Below are 17,227 nucleotides of genomic sequence, written 5' to 3'. Positions count from 1 at the left end.
GTGTGACGGCAAGAGGAGAAGGGGACGACAGAGGACGAGATGGTTCGACAGTGTCTTCGAAGCTACCAACATGAATTTGACCCAACTCTGGGAGGCAGTGGAAGACAGGAGGGCCTGGCACGCTCTAGCCCATGGGGTCATGAAGAGTTGGACATGACTTAACAACTAAACAACAAGAAGAAGAAGACTATTTTTACTCTTAAGGGGAAAAAAACAAATGAAGAACATACCGAGTCAGATCTGTTGGGAGTGACTGGGTGCAATTCAGCTTGCACTTCAGAAGCCTTTGCACAGTAGAGAGGGGACTCCCTCACATTTTATATAATGCCCTTTCCCTGCTCTGACCATCTACTTTTAGCCTTGCATTGCAAGTCTTGGGTGTGCTGATGTCACTTCCCCCTCACACATTTATTTCATCCCTCCAAGTCGAAGACAAGCTTTCCTTTGTTCTTTGACATAAAAGCAGGCAGCCAGGGCCCTGATATCTCCAATGTAATTGGCAGGACCTAGGACTCCTATCACTTTTCCTACCACAAGTGTATTTTGATAATACACACAAGCTTGCTTATTTTCTTGGAAAGAAGTGTGGACATGATTCATTTACAAAGGGGGAAGTAAGCACAAGTAATTGTTTCAAGTTTCAAAGGGCTGATTTGGACAGGTTAGCATCACTCCTGTGCCACTGCATGCTTGCCCTCCAAGAAGATCATAGTTCTCTCTAATCCTCTCTGTAGAATTCTCCTACTTCCCTACCAATAAGACATAAAGAGAAAACAGTGTCTTTTGCCCCAGCAGCTGTTCTAAAGCATATTGCCCCTGAATGGGATTAATTGAACATAGCTTTTTACTGTTGTTAGACCTGTCCTCTGAATACTCCCCATAAAATTACGGTGCTAGGATTTGTCTCTCATCTGTTAGCCTTCTGACCAACTTTGCACAACTGCAAGCTTCAATTTTAACATCTAATAATCCTCTTGCTATCCTCTGTTCCAGTAAAAACTCTGTAGGATTTTGCTCACCCAGCAGATGGCTATAGTAGGACCTGTATTACTTGCCCTAAATGGAGAAGAAATCTAAATCCCAATGGTCCCTAAATCACCAACGCAAGGAGGTTCTCAAAGGCCACATTGTCCTGACAGCAGAAGAATCAGTTAATAGCATGTTCAAAACACAAACTTGTCATTTCTGTTCTGATGTATGCATCTTATACCTATTGTTTTTATGATTTATATATTAATGTTTTATATATTAACATTTTTCCCAACTGCATTCTTGAACTGGAACCTACTGGCCATTTTCAAGACTATGTTAAATGGGGTTGTTTTCAGATGAATGTATAGGATTGCCACCTGTTAACCCAAGCTAATTTTATTGCATAACAGAGTTCCAGGTTGCTGGTTATTAAAAACAGCTGGGAGGTAGTAATTTGGTTAAGAGACTTTTTATCTGCGGAGCATACAAGCATTGACTGGTTAGTATGATTTGCTGTGGGTTCCAGGCAGAGATAGTACTAGAATAAGATACATTCTAAATTTTTGGGTATATACAATGCTAATCGAAAATGTTGGTTTCAGTTTGAGATTGAAAAATATCCAGGCTTTTTCACTTCTCAGTTTTACAGCTGGCCGTTTCTCTTCTACAGCTGGTTGCATAACCCAATAAAAGCGCTTCCTGCTTTCATCAGGTGCCATAAAGGCTTGGATAAGTTTTATCTGTTTTCTCTTGCATCAGTGCAAATGGTTTTCTATAGGTGTATTATATTATAAAGATGATGATTTGACGGGGTAGCCATGTTAGTGTGTGCAGGCATATTATACAAGAAACAGAACAAAAGAAAAGCAGAACTGAAAGAAAAGCAAAACCGAAAGAAAGAAAGAAAGAAAGAAAGAAAGAAAGAAAAAGAAAATATGGCTCATTAAAGATTTCTGTATTTTAACATGAGCTTTCATGGATACTGTCCACCTCAGACTGTGTCCACAAAAACTCACATTATTACACAGTAGTCTTTAATGTGCCACAACAATGTTGTCTTCTTTATTTTTTATTTGTGTTTTTTCTTCTGTTGTGTTTTCTATTTGTCTTAAAATGGTGTGGATTCTGGAAATTTCAGCCTTTTTATCAACATGACACATCAATGTATAAATGCAGAATTGATGGCTGAAGTTTCACATCATCTTTAGGCTGTGAGAGAAGCCTCAGTTACCCTCTAATCAGGCCCATTGTTATCAGCAATGAAAATAATGTAAATCCAGTTGACATAATTGCCTCCACATATGTACTCCGCTGTGCTCCACATGCTCTACCTGCTACATGCGAACCGGTCAGGCACAGCGAGATGAGATCCGCGCCTGTCTATCTGGGCTCTGGAAAGAATTGCCAGAGGAAGATTTGAGGTGGATGGGCCTGTGGGATGCTGTGGGGCTGCATTTAGACAGCAAAAGGTGAGTCCAGTAAAAGATCTGCTTTTAGAGCAGTTGCTTTACCATTTACTGTCTGAAACCCATTGCTTATTGTACTAAAGTTACAATGAGAGTAGGCCCATTGAATCAGGATTTGGGGAGTCAACTCCTCTACAAATTTTGCTGTCAACGGACCTACTCCAGTTGCATTCTAGTTACACTAAGCCACAGTTGTGCTTCCTGAGCCAGCATTGCCTGAGCATTTATTGTTACTTTTAAAGGACCATCTCAAGATGACCTGTAGCTGTAGCACCCAAACTGAATTGTTGGTCAATAAGATCCTGTGCATGGATGTTGGTAAGCAGGTGCACCAGCTCCACCTGGAATCATACATATTTATTTTAACGTGCCCAAGTGCAGTTGTATCCAGATACTGTAGTCAATAAAAAGTTTAGAATGATCTCCGAGGACATTGCTTTTGAGAGTCCCACTGCCAGATTGGGATGCAGTGCATTTTTCTGGAGGAAAACCTTCCAGGTTAGCAAGCAGCACTGCAAACCAACAGCACTTAAAGTTTATAAGTTTTTTCTGACATCTATAGTCCTTGCAATGATGTTGACAGCATAGCATGACTTGTTAGGGAAACGTTTCTGGTGTTCCAAAGGGTAGGGGCAAGGCATGGCCCTACAGATGTTAGACTGCAGCTCCCAACCGCCTAGCAAGGATAGCTAATGGCGAAGAGGATACTGGGTGTTGTACTCCAACAGCCTCTTTGTGGGCCACATTCTGATAGCCTTTATTCAAGAGTGACATCTTTCATCTGGAAGGCATTGGTGAGCACATGTAGAGATTAATGGTGGAATCCACAGGAAGTATCTATAGTAAGGGAAGGAGAAATGGCTGTTTGATCAGGGTTAGAAATTCTAGCCTGTACTATTCATTGTTATTTTCTAGTGGCTAGAATCCTATTGGTGTTTGCAGCAGCATAGTTTGCTATGACAAATTGACCAGAGGTCAGGGTGCATCTTGATTATGGCATATGACCAAGATATGCCCTGACCGAGATATATCCTTGCCAAGTAGCAGCAACGAGTTTTGCAAATCTTATGAGAACATTCTAGCCATTGGTTTTTAGCCACTTTTTGCATCAGTTATCATAATTTTTAATATAGTTCTTAATTTTTTAAATTTAGATTTTGTGTATGAAAAAGAAGTTCTCACAGTGTCAGAGACTGGTCTGCCATTGTTGGTAGATCTGATCGCCTGGGCACAAAATCATCTATGCTTGGTGGGTGGGTGGGTGGTGGGTTTCTGCAATTCCATCCTCTGGGGATCTCCCATTGTGCATTGGCTTTTAAATGTTGCTGAACGCAATGCTCCACCATGAATTTGTCAGATCTTCCTTTGAAAGCATTTATGCTTTCACATACAAGGAAGATGTGCAAGTACGTTATAGTAATGTGTAATATATCAGTATTCAACATACTGCTCTTGAGTACTTAGTTGTTTAGATTGGGATAGGAATGTTTGCATGAATTATACAAAATGATTCTGTGCGTGTTTGCAAGTCAGTCCAGTAGGCTTCACATCCTAGAAAATATTTCAGTCTCAAGATGTGCTATGTTGTGTGCAGTTTTAAAATCTTTTTCTTTTTACCTTCAAGTACATGTGTGACCCTACTATGGATTGGGACCTGCATGCACACGTGGATGAAGTTTAAGACTTACCTCTGCTGTTTTTTATTTTAAAATTCAATGTGTGGAGGCTGTAAAAGAAAGAAATAAAAAAAATTTCCTTTGTTGACTCTGCAGCAATTAGTCCATTTCAAGTTATCCTGGCTAATGATTTATGAGCTAAGCTGCAAATCAATTGAACAAAGCCAAATGGCAATAAGGCTTTCCCAAGGCTCTCTCATAAGTAATTATGTTGCTCCTCTACTGTTAACATGTACAGAATTGTCAGCAATTAAACACACAAACAAACCAGGTTTGTTCCAACTTCACTTTCACCACCTGTATAAATGAAATCAGCTTGGTGGTATTACATTTGAAATTATGAATGAAACATCTGCGTCTGTCACATTTTCTCAGTCTGGCTCTTGCACCCTCACATGGAAATGTGAGTGTTCACATTTCAGCTACTGTATTTACATTATTCCTTAGCAGGACTGCCTTCCACAAGCCTCTATTCCCATGCTTACTCACTTCTGCAGGAATATAATATATTTTTATGCTGTTAAATGTTTGCACTTTTCTTCCCTGCACAGTAAGAGATCATAGGGTGATTGTCAGGAAACCAGGATAGACTTACATTGATTTTGCGATATTTGCCTTATTTGTGAATTCCCAGGAGAGCATAAATTAAGGCAAATAGGTACTGTTAGGGCTTTTCTGGACTGCCAGCCAAAGATCTCACCCAGGATGGATTTTGGAATTTATATTGTGCCAGTATATCTACCCTTGCATTTATGATGTTGGAGATAACCTGCTTTGGCATTTAGCAATAGGACTGATGCTGACATTCTTTACCTAAATGGCATCTGCTTTTCTCCAGCATTGATAATATAAAGAGAGCTCACTGACTTTATTTTCAGTGACTAATGAGACTTTGTGCTTGGATAGAATTTATAACAGTTGGCTTCTTGTGGCAGCTTTTATTATCTAAAATGCAGAACTAAGAGTTCTTAATGTTATACTTCTCCGTAAGCTACCTGGGTGAAACCCAGCACCATGGAACATCACTGCATCACCGGATGAGCTCCATTCTATTCTCTGCATCTTGCCATCACTGTCACATTTCAAGACGATATGTGTTCAGGATTTAACCCTGGATTCCTTTGGAATTTGATTTCACAAACAGGAAAAGCTTGGCTCAATCACTGCTCTGAAAAATCTAACTTTAGCTCCAATAATAGGCTAGTTAGAATCAATCGGGACAATTACACCTAAAGAAAACCTCTCCCAAATCAGCGCTGTCTGATATGGCAAGCTGCAGTGATAAGTTGGACTGAAGCAGTATTGCTACTTGTTGTGTGGATAAATAAACTACTTTTCTGGCTGAGCAGAGCGGAGGAGGAGAAGGAGGCGAAATTGACTAGATGTGATTTATTTATAGCACAGTATTGACAACCCACTATATAGTAATGTCAGATATACATCAATATTGTGACAGCACATTCCAGAGGAGATTGTCTTAATTGAACAAAAATGTGAACTTTGCGCCAAGAAAACAGAGTGCCTAATATTAAACTGTGATAAAAGACTGATAGATACACTGGAATCTTTTAGAAAAACAGACTTCAGTCAAAGAACATTGTGCAACTATTTTATCTTTTACTTCTTGACAGACCTGTATGTGGAAAAGAAGAAATTGTTTGTTTAGTGATTAAGTCGTGTCTGACTCTTTGTGACCCCATGGACCAGAGCATGCCAGGCCCTCCTGTCTTCCACTGCCTCCCGGAGTTGGGTCAAATTCATGTTGGTCGCTTGGATGACACTGTCCATCCATCTCGTACTCTTTCCTCCCCTTCTCCTCTTGCCTTCACATTTTCCCAACATGATGGTCTTTTCCAGGGGATCTTCTCTTCTCATGAGATGGCCAAAGTACTGAAGCCTCAGGTTCAGGATCTGTCCTTCCCGTGAGCAATCAGGGTTGATTTCCTTCAAAATGGATAGGTTTGTTCTCTTTGCAGTCCAGGGGACTCTCAAGAGTTTCTTCCAGCAGCACAATTCAAAAGCATCAATTCTTCGGTTGTCAGCCTTCTTTATGGCTGGCTTTTAATCAATTGTAAATCAGAAAATAGCAAAGACCTTGACAGTAATATCTAATGAGTTGGCCCAGAGTTTGGGAAAGCCCGTTTTCAACTACAGCTCACAGAATCTCCCAGCTAGCAAGAAGAAATGGGCAAAGGATTCTGGTAGCTGTGCTTTTTTAAAAAACGTTTTGAAGCTCTAAACAGTCCTTTTAATAATTTTTAATGATATCTCTCCGGATGTTCACATGACGTGTCTCAAGAGTGAGCTTTTTGTCAACTGAGTTAGGACATCTAGCTTGATTTTGACTTTGGCCCCATCTTTTAGGATGGAAGTTTGTGCCTTGTCTGTCGCTCTGTGGTCACCTTAACAGCCTAGCTGTTTTAATTATAGTGCCTGCCTTATCCATGGAGACATTAATTCTGCTCCTCTCCACTTCAGTTATTTAGGCCATCTTAAAAGAGTCCCAACCTCGCTTTGAATTTTGATTGTGCAGATGTCATAGAAGAGCTATTTTAGAAATATGCTTGAGAAGTCTGTAATTCTCTTATTGCTAACTTTTATTGGGGATAACCCAGATGAAGCAAAGCAATTTTATAACTGAAAAAAATTAACTTGTGTGATCATTCTTTTATCAATACTCTTTTCATTAGCCCTCCTTCTTGTAACTAGGTGGGCAATATCTCATGAAGCTTCAGATACAGAGCAGATGAGGTATGCAATCACTTGGGGTCAAATTCATAATAGCCAAGGAATAGTTTCAACTTTTGGTTCCTCCAATGTATTAGCAGATGTAGAATGAATCATTCAAAATAAAGACTTGTGTCATGATTCCATCCTCAAGCAGCATCTGAGACACTGACTCAGAAAGGGCAACATTGCAAAAACCTTGGGGTTATGGAGACACAGGAGGTGCTTAGCCATCTGATACTTGCTTTGCATGCTGAAGGTGCTCTGATGTCTCCAGATATATATACTGTATATCAGCTGCTTCATTGTTGGAAAACTTCCTTACTTGAGATCTTGCACAGCAGTTTCCAGTCAGAATAGTCAACCTTGGACCTCATGGACACACAGTCTGTCTTGAATGAAGGGCTGTTTCCTATGTTCTGCTAGAACTGGCTAAGGACCAAAGCTTGGAAACTTTACTTTGTGGTACACCAAACACAGCATCTGAAAATTGTAACCCCAAAATGTAACTTTACTGAGCCTTGCATAAATCCAGAGTCTGGATACAGACACAAATTTGGGGTTCTCTATTTGTTGAGGAATTATTTTGTCCTCCTCTGAGAGCTAATTGGCATCATACATAAATGTAACCAGATGCAGGATAGCTCACTGGCTTAGGCATCTGACTGTGGAGCCAGAGGTTGGGAGTTCAATTCCCCACTGTGCTTCCTTCACAAAGGGCTGAACTTGATGATCCATAGGGTCCCTTTCAGCTCTGCAGTTCTAAGACGATGATGATGATGTTTGAGAAGAATTAGGTAGACTTTGTTGCAGACATTTAGGGTGTTATAAAAGAACAGGGTATATACAACCTTGAACGCAAACTCTAAATCAATGGTCTTAGATGCAAAAAGATGCTCACATACTCTTTCATACTCACTGCCAGAACAAAGAGTAGGCATTTTCTTTATAACGTTATGGAGTTCTTCAGGTTCCCCACTAGGGCCCATATGTACACTTTACCTTAGAGCACAGTTCTTCTGAGCTTTTGCGTGCGCGTGTGTGTGTGCACACTCACACACAAAACACTCAACAATTAGGGATGTTAGGTTGCTCATAGTAGGGTGTTGCAAAAATGACCCTGGGAGCTGTTTGTAGCTGCAGAATTTCTGCTACATTAGTGCTAAAGGATAGGATTATGCTTGTTGATAGATCATTCAATGATGTGGCTTCCCCACTTTTTGTTTGTGGCACTGAGTATTTTATAGTAATAATATATATCCTTTGGTCCCCAGATGTTGTTGAACTATAACATTCAGAATCCGTTACCACAGATGTGCCAGCTGGGACTTTGGGGTTGAAGTCTAAAGATAAAGACCCATGCTTGGAGAACCACAGCTCTAGGGAATCTAGAATTTAGTGCATGCTAGAGATGACCTCACTGCTCACGCCAGGGCAATGGAAGAACACCAACGCTTTGTGGCTCTTCGCTGTTCCAAGAGAACAAAGTAGATAATGCACAACATGGTGATTCACATCTAAAGATACAAGATTTTCAGGTATTCTTTTCTGCATTGGCAACAAAATGGCTTTCATGCTCCTTAGGGTGCCTTCCAGCTTATAATTCTACGTTTCTAAGGATTCTTGCACTGAATTTTTGTCTTTTCATGTGGAGTTCAGAAATAACTGCTCTCAAAGCAATAGTCAGCACCTAGGATGGTTGGCAGACCAATTTAAAAGCGGAGCAGAGCAGCAGGTGAGCAAAATGCACATGAGATGTGTTTTCCTCCTCTATTAATAACTTCAGGAATCGTAGGTGCTTCCCTTTTTATAAGTAAGCTGTCTCTCTGGAAGGTGATAGACACTTGCAGTGAAAGAAGATTAAGGCACAATTTCTAGAAGATGAGCACAAGATCTCAGAACAAAGGTTCTTTCATGTAAGGACACTGCTAAGGAGACATGAAAAACAAATGTCATTTTTCCCTGTTAGATAATTATTATGGATGGATTGCAGCATGACTAGGCATTTTCCTTTACAAAAGTGATTCAGTCAAAGTATTAATTCTGAAGTGATGTGAATGTCTGTGAAGCCTCAAGAATCAAACATTATTGGTTAGTAAGTTTTAGGAAAAAAAGTAAGGCTGAGGCATATCTTTCACAGACTTGGACAACTGCTTATTTCAATTATTATTATATAAAAGATACCTGAAGCCTTATGGGGTATTTCTCTAATCTTTATTTGGGGAGCAGTCATATTTGGGTGCAAGAATTCTTTTGGAATATTGAATATCCCTGGTCTTCTTTAATGATAAAAACATTCTAATCCCTGTCGATGCACAAAAGCAGTTCAAAATCTGATTCAACATGCTAAATGCTTCAAAGGCAATGAGCAGTACAGAGCCAGTTGTGCAACTAGAATAGCCAGCTTTTGAACTGGCCCTTCTAGCTGTAGTTTTAACAGCTATTTGATCTCCTCTATTTAGTAAGGGATCAAGATTACAGTATTGCCATAGTCTGAAAAAAGGAGCCAGAACAAGATATTTTCTTACCGCCTGCTAGTAAGTTGATAACTCTTATCTACTCAATTCCAAACAAACAAACAAAAAAAAACAAAACTGCACTGGCAGTTCAGTTATATTAATATTGGCAATATGATAGCAATTTTCAAATACAGTGGTGCCTCGCACAGCGAGGTTAATCCGTTCCGGATTAACCATCGCTGTGTGAAAGCATCGTTGAACGGAACATAAAAACCCATTGGGCCGAATACTCACCGTTCAGTGATGCTTCAGGATGGCCAGCAGCCATTTTTGCGTCCTCCCCTCGCTTTACGAGGGTACGAAAATGCTGCGCGCGGCCATTTTGGGGCTTCCAGCGGCCATTTTGTAGCCGCTGAACAGCTGATCGGCGGGTCGCAAAGCGAAGGTCGGTAAGCGAACCGCTTACTGACCTTCGCTCTGCGATTTTCGCCCTATGCAGGCACTGTTTTGCGATCACATTTGCGATCGCAAAACCGGCCTCCTAGAGCGAATTCATCGCTCTACGAGGCGCCCCTTGTGCGAGGCACCACTGTACTCGAAAGTCTGTCATACAGAGGAGGGGCAGAGTCTGTTCCCGATCATTCCAGAGTGGAGGACACTTAACAATGGGCTCAAGTTGCAAGAAGTTGGATTTCAGCTGAATATCAGGAAAATCTTCCTAACTGTTAGAGCAGTATGGCGATGGAGTCAATTACCATATTTTTCCATGTATAAGACTATACTTTTGTTTTAAAATTTTAGACTAAAAATTGAGGGTCGTCTTATACACAGAAGTAAGCTGAGGAGAGTACAAAAACAAGTGGAAGGGAAAGCAGGAATCAAATTGTTCCTGCAGGGCTTTGATCCCTGCTTTCCCCTCCACTTGCTAATCCTTAGTAAAAGTAAAGCAGGGATCAAAGCCCTGCAGGAACAATTTGATCCCTGCTTTCCCCTCTGCTTGCTAAATTCCATGGGGCTTAACAAAAGGAGGGGGGAAAGAATCAAAGCAAACCCGTGGCTGCATAAGGGGGGAAGGGATCAAAATGATTGTGCAGCACTTTGATCCCTTTCCCCCTACACTTGCTAAGCCCCACTTAGATTTCTTAATTTTGGGTTAGATAAGTGGGGGAGTCTTATACGCGGGGGCATCTTATACATGGAAAAATGTGGTACCTCGAGAGATGGTGAATGCTCCAGCACTGGATGCATTCAAGAGAAATTTAGACAACCACCTGGCAGATATCCTTTGATTTGTATTCTTGCACTGAGCACGGGCTTGGACTCAATGGCCTTATAGGCCCCTTCCAAATTCATGATTATTTTAGGGTACCATTATTCTCTGCCTAGAACAGCAGACTACCCATCGACCGGAATGGGATAGAGGCATCCTCCTGCCTTACTCATGCGTCATCTTTGCTATTCAGTATAGCCCATGGTAAGGGATCATAGGAGTTGCAGTTAAATAAGGCCCAGAGCGCCACATGTTCCTCATTTCTGTCTTAATCCAGCAGTCTTAAAATAAATGATTATGCTAGTTTTGGTTGAGAAACTGTATGTGTGTACATTATTCTGGAAGAAATAGAAATGATCCCTGCCAAAGTTCTCAAGAAGTAAAGTTCATTTTCCTGCTCTCCAAACATAATTCCCACAAGTTATTTGTTGGATGCTACATTTCCTGTAGTGCCACAAGAGTGTCACCTGTAATAGAAAAAGGATGAGTAAGTTTTTACTGGATTGTAGAGAAAATTCCCATGGATTTAGTCATCTTAACCTAGGTAATAAATATATCTCTACCACCTCCTTCTGCAAGGTCTTTGCTATTTTCTGATTTACGATTGATTAAAAGACAGCCATAAAGAAGGCTGACTGCAATGATGCTCTTGAATTGTGGTGCTGGAGGAGACTCTTGAGAGTTCCCTGGACTGCAAAGAGAACAAACCTATCCATTTTGAAGGAAATCAACCCTGACTGCTCAGTAGAAGGACAAATCCTAATGCTGAGGCTCCAGTACTTTGGCCATCGCATGAGAAGATTCCCTGGAAAAGACTCTGATGTTGGGAAAATGTGAAGGCAAGAGGAGAAGGGAATGACAGAGGACGAGATGGCTGGACTGTGTCATCGAAGCTACCAACATGAATTTGACTCAACTCCGGGGAGGCAGTGGAAGACAGGAGGGCCTAGCATGCTCTGATCCATGGGGCCACGAAGAGTTGGACATGACTGAATGACTAAACAACAACAACAAGACAGCAGTATGTCTGTAGAAAGCTAATTACAACTTAGAAGACAAGACAACAGCTGTGGCAAAAAAATAACTACTTCAATCCTGGCAATTATAATCCATGAATCATCTGTTTAACCAACCCTTTATTTCCTCTGTTTCTTTTGTTTTAGAATTTTGTAAGCTTTGATCTTACAGTAACAAGGAACATGAAATAAGCTATTGTCTCCCACATTCTCCATTGTAATTGAAAGAACTGTGTAGGTTTGTGCTTGTTTTTGTTGTTATCTTGGTTGTTCCTTGATTAATATTCAGGACAGTGCAAGTCCATTGAAATTAATGGCAATGAAGAGCCACAGTTAGTTCCTAACAAATAAGATTTTGATCCCCATAAATTTATCATGTGTCCAGATATTTGCCTACTTAGTTATCATACCTTGCATCTCATTGATGAAGGAGGCTGCAGTTTGTGACAGGTTATGCCCAACACTGGAAAAAGTTATGTTTTTGACTAATTTCCTGAATCCCCCAGCAGCATGGCCATAATGACATGGGCTCGGGGATTGTGCAAATAGTGCTCCAAAATCATAACCATTACCAGCTCTGCCAAAGAAGACATGTTACTCTTCGTTTTTGCTGTAGCAGACTAACACAGCTAGTCCCCCAAAATATTATATGTTTTTGTCATAATTGGGATGTGAGAGGAGCCAATAAGGAACAATTTAAAATGATTAAAAATCTAACCAGTAAAACCCAACCAATAATCAATTAAAGACTGCAATAGCAGTAGATGTTTGACTCAGAGGTATAATATTGTTCCTTGCTAAACTGGAATTATAATACAATTGAATTCTAATATTATTTTCTCAGTGTCTTTGTTAATTGGGAAAAGTGCAGGTAACTGATCATTTGTACCAGCTTATTTGTTCTTTGTCCCAGCGAGATGTTAATGTGACATATCTGTTCCCTCACTTGCCCCAAACCAACACAGAGCAGGTCAGGACTAAATCATGCAGCCTTCAGGCTGTTTTTCTGCCTTGTGCCCTCATTTAAAAAATGTACATAGAAAATATTTGTTCCTGGTTCTAAAAGCTTTCAAAAGCATCAGCCCTCCCCTAGAGTAAAACACAAGGTTTGGCTTAGCTTGTGTGTATGGGGTAGTGATGGTGGTAGCTTTTCCCCATAGTTTAGGGAAAAGGAATGTGGCCAGCAACAGATTCCTAGTTGGCAGAGTTAGTCCCAAGGTCTGCCAGAGTTTCCCACGTTTGATGTAAATGGTGGACAAGTAGTACACCGTCAGACTCCTCAATGCTTTAAGGAATTGGAAGCGAAGAGTTGGCGCCTGGAATGCTGGAAAGCAAAGCAATGCTTTCTGAATTTTTACTGAAGATTTGGGTACACTATCGATCTTTTATACTTCAGAAAAAAGGAACCGCTGCTGTATACCAGGCAGCGGGAAAACGAACACCAACAACTCTTTCCTTTATAGTGAGGATCGGACGAAAGCAACAGAAACCATGTATGAAATCAAAGGTCAGCTCAACAGAACTTAGGGAATGACTTCCATAACCACCATTGAATTCTTGGAATTGCTGTTCCAAAAAGTATATTTCTCAGATTTACAGCAGGAATGTGTACAGTGAGAATCATTCTTTCTTTCCCCTTTTGAGGTTTAATTGCATCTTCAACCCACCCCATTCTCCTTCTCTCTCTCTCTCTCCTCTGCATCTCTGCTTAGTGTCTGTTTTCTGTCTTCTTGAAGAATATTTATGCTAGGACTTTTAAAACAAACATAGGCCTAATTTCTGCATGTAACCAATGAACATTTAGTATGTGAAACTGATTTTTCATCTACATTTCATTCCATTTCTTTCTGTTTATTTATTGAAGTGGATGTGTCCACAAAAACGTACATTACAATATCTTAGTCTTTAAGGTGCCACATGTTTTTGTCTTTGTTTTGTTTCTTTGGATTTTGCCTGATATGCTTGCACAGACTTAGACAGCTACCTCTTCTAAAACAATATCTAATATGGTGAGCTAATACAAAATGGTATTATACTAAGCATGACTAGGCATAAGCATGATTGAAAATAATTTTTAAAATAATATCACCAACTGTACCATATTAAACTAGACTGGCAGATGAGTCTTACTTCACCACTAGTAATGCAATAATGTCTTTCACCATAACTAAGACTTATTTACCTTGTATCCCAGACAGGATGTGTGGTAAGCTAGTGTGGTGTAGTGATCAGAGAATCTGATTAAGATTCAGGAGATCTGGGTTTGAATCCCTTTTGGCCACTGAGCTACTGGGTGATTCTGAACCAGTTGCATGCTTTCAGCCTAATGTACCCTAAGTTCATTTGAGGAAAAGTGGAATTAGCAACAGCACTCTGTCTTTCAACAGAGGGGAATTTGGGAGGAATAGCCAGGAGACCACTACTATTGTCTCCAGTAGCCTCACCATTTCCTCACACTGGACAGTGGGAGGGTTGGCCCAGGCATGAATGTCCTCTGGCTTCTCAGACATTTCTTTTTAAACAAAATGATATATCTCAGTTGCAACTACAGATTGGCAGGGCAATGAATGAATTTTCTACCAAAGGCTTTTTTTAAAAAAATTAAGTTACTTAAAATCTCTCTCACTGTTTTTTTTTTTAAAAAGAAAGTCCCAATGGATCATATTAAGATGACAGTTTAAATGAGATCTGTGGCCTTTGCTTTTATCCCTAGAGGAGATGGTGAAGCTTGAAGGAAAATAGCTTTAGCACTGTTTAATGTTCTCACTGTCTGTCTCTCTGTGTGTGGTTTGCCTTGATCCGTGCAACAGAGGAAGTGGCAGTGGAAATAAGGAGATGCTTGATCAATTCACATTAATAATATTAAAGAAGATTGATTCTTTGAAGGAATGTCACTCATATTGACCATGGAAGGGAAAACTTATTGAAGCTCAGATTTTCTGAAGAGGGACTTTGATCCATAACTCCCACCCCGAATCATGCATGGGTTCTGATATGCCTAACCCATTGGCAGACTTCACAGTCTGGCTTGAAGGATGTGTCATGATCAATTTTCAGACTTTGGAAAATATGTTTTTTTTAATAAAAAAGGTTCAGCAACCACAGTTCTCTAGCCAGCACGGCCAGTGTTTTTCAGGGGACTCAAGTTGTGTGATTTGCTGTTGAGTTGGGCTTAAATCTCATTGATGACTTGCCTCGGGTTTTCTTTCAGTGACTTGCACTCCACTGACGACTCAGACCCATTTTTCCAAGTCGCGCTTTGGAGTCCCTATTCTTTTAATGAAGTACATCATAAACCCAGAAGAAGTTGTGCAATATTCACCAAAAGACGCAGGAGAGGCAGGCAAATGGCAGCAAACAGCGGAGGAGGAGGTAACGATGGGGAGGGAGGGTTTTTGAGAGGGTCAGGAGTGAAGGAAGGCAAAGCAGGCAGGACAGATAGGGCCAAAAGTGGATCATTCACAAGCCTTAGACTAACACATACACACACCCCAGAGAAACTTCCTCTTCCTTGCCCCCCACCCCCCCGAGAAATAAGCTTGTTTTTATTAGGGACTCGAGACTTGGTTCCAAAGACCTGGACTCAGACTTGTGACTCAGATCCAAAGATTTGTCAACATCCCTGGTGTTTATACCAGCTAGGAAACTATGGGAGCTGTAGTTCAAAAAAATGGAACTTTTTGAACCCTTCTTGTTTTTCAAGAGCAAGAGCTGAGGACTACCAAGAGGTTTTGTGAGCTTCAAAGCATTTCCAAATTCTGTCAAACATTTATATTGCGAATCTGACTTAGGTTGACAGTCTGTGTTTACTTTCATGGCTAGAGAAAGAGAGAGTTATATAGGTGTGAAGATGTTGGACTGGGATATGGGAGAACAAGGTTCTAGTTCTGTTCCACTAATCTTCACTAAATGACTTTGGCCAATCACTCCCTCTTAGCCTAACCTACTGCATAGGGCTGGGGGATAAAGCAGGAAGGAAAATGCTATTTATTTACCGCCTTGGAGGAGGAAACATGGAGTATAAATATAACTAGTTAACCTGTTTGCAGTCCTTGTTTTACTGGAGATGCTCCTTGTTTCACTAGAAATCCACTCCTAACTCTTAACCTCTGTAGGACTAGATCTCTTGCTAGAGATTACAATGCTCCCACCAAATCTTTCTGGTTCAGTTCAAGATTTGTCCTGTGCCTCTTTGTAGTAAGAAACAATTACAGAATTGAAGACGATACCTATCGGATTAGACCATTCTAGTCTAGTATCCTATTCTACTTAAGGGGAGTTTTACAACAGACCAACCTGATTCTGCTCCTGGAACTGACACAAGGCAGTTAAATTCTCCTACAACATGCTCTGTAAGAAGGGGAAAGGGTTTCAGATTTTAATATGATTTTAAAATTATACAAACCTCTTGTATCCACACTAAATGCTAACATTTTAGCTCGTATGTGATCCTGACAGTTCTATTTTCCATTAAGGAGTAGTACAAGGAAATAAAAGGTTTTCTCTGCACAGCTGAGTGAGCATAGCCACCAACAAAATCAAATCACAGGTCATGTATTATTTGTTATGTACTTGAGTCAATGCTTCCTCTGAAACTTAAATCTGAGCTGGCACTAACTCAGTCTCAAACAACTGCTGCTTGATCCTGTTCATCTTAAATGTCCTAAAATTGGAAAAACAAAGACTGGAATATTATAATTGCAGGAAATAGAGGTGCTGAAAGCAGTTGTGTTATGCACACTGAACTTCAGAGACAAGGCATGAAAAAGTTATATATTTTTGGACGGATACTCCCAGAATGCCTCGTCCAACATGGGGTTATTGTTGTTGCTTTTAATGTTTTCATCTTTATTTTTGTTTTCTATTATATGTGTTGCAACCACCCAGAGTAGTGCTTCGTGGCTAAGGGGAGCGGGATAGAAATAGAATGAATGAATGAATGAATGAATGAATGAATGAATGAATGAATGAATGAATGAATGAATGTTAGCCAGGCTGGCTAAAGGATCCTGAAACCATTAGATCAAAATCAGGGTTTTTTTTGGTGTGTGTGTGTGTCCTCCCCAAAGCTGTTTTTGTAACCTTTGGTTCCCCAGACTCAATTGACCCACATTGGACTTCCTGGAAGACTCAGGGAGATACATGTCACCTTATAAATATGTCACACAAACACTCTGTAACAAGAAACAAAAACAAAAAAACAAAAAAACCCCAAAAAACAACCATTTTCCAAAAATGAAAGTGGACTTCCAACCATTTCTAGCTTCATTCTTGTTACTTCTTTAAAGGGCTGTGCAGCCCCTGGGGAAGAAAATGTCAGGATTTTGTTCTTTTGGTGAACAGAGAGTTAAATTTTAATATTGCAATGAAGTGCAGAGTCACAAATGTAAGGTAAAAGCCAATGTAATGACTTACAGCATACAGGTGTAACAAGATAATGTAATGCTTGATTGTTAAGCAAGACCAGATGTAATGGTGAAATGTGATTGGTTGTTCTGTGTATAAATGTAACAGAGACACAACAGACCTTACCACTCAGCAGTAAGTCTGGTGGTCATTTACTTCTGTGTTATTGCTCTGAATGTTGCTATGCCAAATGTATTTTGCCTTGTATATATGTGTAGCAATAACCAATATACTA

At 40.2% G+C, this 17,227-nt stretch overlaps 1 long non-coding RNA gene across 1 annotated transcript in view; it reads right to left on the bottom strand.

Annotated features, from left to right (window-relative positions):
* The window catches only part of LOC144588586 (uncharacterized), a 404,395-nt gene that overhangs the window by 26,546 nt on the left and 360,622 nt on the right, over positions 1-17,227 (bottom strand). The gene's annotated exons all lie outside the window — the stretch shown is intronic.

This window comes from Pogona vitticeps, chromosome 4, assembly GCF_051106095.1.
Source record: "Pogona vitticeps strain Pit_001003342236 chromosome 4, PviZW2.1, whole genome shotgun sequence".
Lineage (NCBI taxonomy): Eukaryota > Metazoa > Chordata > Lepidosauria > Squamata > Agamidae > Pogona > Pogona vitticeps.
The sequence above is the reverse complement of the archived record's forward strand: the minus strand, read 5'-3'. Positions and strand labels throughout refer to the sequence as shown.